The sequence below is a fragment of the Myotis lucifugus genome, unplaced genomic scaffold, assembly GCF_000147115.1.
Source record: "Myotis lucifugus unplaced genomic scaffold, Myoluc2.0 scaffold_145, whole genome shotgun sequence".
NCBI lineage: Eukaryota > Metazoa > Chordata > Mammalia > Chiroptera > Vespertilionidae > Myotis > Myotis lucifugus.
Genome location: NW_005871193.1, coordinates 1,918,320 through 1,921,674, shown reverse-complemented (window position 1 = coordinate 1,921,674; position 3,355 = coordinate 1,918,320). Strand labels below are relative to the sequence as shown.

Below are 3,355 nucleotides of genomic sequence, written 5' to 3'. Positions count from 1 at the left end.
GGGGCTGGGGGCGGAGGGGCGGGGCCGGTGGGCGGGGGGAGGGGCTGGCCTTAAAGGGAAGGACAGGAGGCCTCCGAAGCGGGGAGGGCGGGGCTGGGGGCTGGGAGCTGGAAGCTGGAAGCCGGGAGCTGTGGGACCGGAGCCTGGGAGTGGGAGACCGAGAAATCCTAGTTCTTCATTAATCTGGGCCACGCAAAGGGAAGGGGGAGGCGTACGAAAGTAGCTGCACAGTCCAGATAGAAAACCCACTTTTCTCCCATTGTCTGGCTCTTGGCAGCAGCCAATTGGGAGATGGTGTATTTTGAAGGAGAAGGATGACTAGGAAACATGGGCTGGATGCGACCTCAGGGGTGGGCTGGAGCTGGAGGCCATTCCTCCTAGGAATAGGTGTGCAGCAAATCTTAACTCTGAATTTTGTACTTGTTTGGCTATGTCCTCTGATTGTTTGCATTTCTTTCCTCACGCATGTATTGTTTATCCGTAAATATTTAAGTAACTTTGAACAATTTAGTAATTATTCCTTTGAACATTTGTTTCATGGCAATTTGCTTTAGCCCTAGCCGGTTTGGCTCAGTGGATAGAGCGTCGGCCTGTGGACTGAAGGGTCCCAGGTTGGATTCCCGCCAAGGGCACATGCCCCGGTTAGGGCTCGATCCCCACCACCACCACCACCACCACCACCACCACCCTGTAGGGGGCGTGCAGGAGGCAGCCAATCAATGATTCTCTCTCATCATTAATGTTCTATCTCTCTCTCTCCCTTCCTCTCTGAAATCAATTTAAAATATATATATGACAGGGTGGAAGAGGATGAATTGAGATGTAGACCGCCTGAATCCAGGGAGCTTTACCAGGACTGTGTGAAACTGAGCAATATAGCAGCACCTTGTCATAGGGTTGCAGAGAGAATTAGAAGACAGGGTAACAAATGGGAAGGTGCAGTGAATAGGTTCTAATGTCCAATGTGAAAAAGTTAGACCCTGAACCTACAGGCTGAACCTACAGCCTGAACCTACAACCTGAGGAGAAGAGGGTGTTTTTGAAGAAGGGACGTTCCAGTCCCAGGTTAGCCCTTATATCTCTGGGGAAGAGAATGAGGGATCTACCTGGACCTATAGTGTGTGGGAAAGGACTGGGGAGGCCCATAAATATAAGCGGCCAGAAGGCCTCTGTACACATTTCTGGTGGGGTTTGCAGATGCTCATTAAATACATCCCTACTGACCTACTCCCTCCTCTGACCGGTATAACAGTTGAGAAATAAGACAAAGGAACCAGACAGGTGGCGACCAAACCTGATATTAATTACTGATAAGGCCAAATTAGAGAACGGGGCATGACCTAGGACCACACTTGGCCTTTAACATCCCCCCCCACCCCAACACTATCGAGCCCCCTTGTCCAGGGAGTCCCTGCTTAGGAAGAAAGAGAAAAGGGGACATCCGGAAAATAGGGGCCCTTCGGGGCTGAGGCAAGGCAGGAAGTAGTGAAGGGTGGACTGAACAGGACTCCCCCCGTGGGCCAAGGAGAGAAACAGCTCCCCTGACACAGATATTTGCTCTTTTCAGGCAGAGTTCATGTGGTGCACACATTGACTGAGGACAAGGTGCCACGCTCAGCCTGGTGGGGGCGGGGCGGGGGGGCGTTAATCTGTGGGGAAGAAGACAGACAGGGAGAAGTGGACAGCATCGGGAGAGGGGCACAGACACAGGTCTGGGAGACCAGGCCGAGGGGTTCGCCTCTGGCAGCAGGAACCAGAGCTTCCTCCTGTGCAAGAGGATGGATGCGGTTAGACAGTTCCCCAAACCCCTGACTCTTCAAAGACACAGAGACTGCCAGAGGCCATAGAGATTGGAAGACCCCTTTGCCTGGTTCTGTGTCTCGCTGTCACCTCCCCAAGGACACTTGGGAGATGCCCACGGACTGAGATAAGGGAGGACGCAGGGATGGGGGAGGGTGGAAACCTCCAACTGCTCCGTTGTCTTTCTCAGCTGATAGGAGGCCGCTCGGGGCTCTGAGTTGGTCTTTTTCCCTCTGTAGAAGGTCACTGGGGGCTTCCTGCTGCTGGCCACCGAGCTGTCACCTGCTCCTCTTCACGGGGCTAGAAAGACAGTAAGCTCTTTTTGCTTTTACAGAGGCGGCCGGGCACCATGGAAAGAGAACAGAATTTAGAGACAAATGACCTGAATTCAAGTCTGTCCTCAAATTGAGTAACCGTGAGCGAGTCATTTATCCTCTCTTTGCACCTAAGAGAGAGAGAGAGAGAGAGAGAGAGAGAGAGAGAGAGAGAGAGAAATAATAAAATCTATTTTAGGGCTGAGTGAGAATGAAACGAGATGGTGTTTATAAGACCCCTTCATAAACTATAAAGTATCATGAAACAGTCATTATCATTACCGAGGCATTGCTGGCTTGCTCTTCCGTTCTGAGCCCACTGCCTGGGGATCTGTCCCTGATACCAAAGCTGCCTGCCTACCTCGCAGCGGCTGAAGCCCAGTGACTTAGGAATAACAAGATAGCAGAAACCCCAGCTGGGGATTTCTCCTGGAGTTACATGGGCTGGTCAGGCCTGGGGCATACAAGGACTCTAAGGGCTTGTATAGAGATGACATAAACTGCACGTCAGGCCCAGAAAACACACACATGTATAAACACAAATACATAAGCGCAATGTTACTGACATGTGACAGACACGGAATAAGTGTGTAATGGGTGAATAACTGGGGAGTGAGATGGAGGCAAGAAAGAAGCACTCGGCAGGAGATGCCGAGTCTTAAGTTCCAGTCCAGGACTAATTAGCTATGAAACCTTACGAAAGCCCCTTGCCCTCTCAGTTCCCTCTTTGTCATCTGCAAAGCAGTGATAATAACATTTGTCCTGCCTACCTCGCAGAGCTGCCGGAAGGATTAAATGAAATATTTTCCCTCAGGACACAGAAGTCCAAAGTCCTGGAACATCAAACTCAACCATCTGTAATGAGCTACTTGGACAGTTTTTCTGGATATGTGCAGAAGCCCTTGAAAAGTTAAAAGTCTATGAAAATAGAAAATGCTATTTTTGTCTGTTATTTGCATGCAAACACATATGTCATGCAAAATTGTACACATATAAAGACAATTTAAAGACCTCAAGTACATAGGATTGGGTGAATTATAATCCTTGATTCATGACACACTCTCATCATTGGATCATTGGCCCATGTATCTCTACTTTTATTTATTAGTTAATGTTAACAATGCAATAATCATCTGCAAATCCACTACCTAAAATTAAAGTCACCATTCCCTTGCTTTCCTTTTATTTTGTTAATGTTTGCATTTCTGCATTTTCTTTTCTTTTTTTAAAATATATTTTTA

At 48.8% G+C, this 3,355-nt stretch overlaps 1 long non-coding RNA gene across 1 annotated transcript; it reads left to right on the top strand.

Annotated features, from left to right (window-relative positions):
• Positions 1-1,677: 1,677 nt before the first annotated feature.
• Positions 1,678-3,130, top strand: LOC111827248. Its single transcript, XR_002830756.1, has 2 exons — positions 1,678-2,111; positions 2,929-3,130. It is a non-coding gene; the product is annotated as an uncharacterized LOC111827248 (long non-coding RNA).
• The last annotated feature ends 225 nt before the right edge of the window (positions 3,131-3,355 follow it).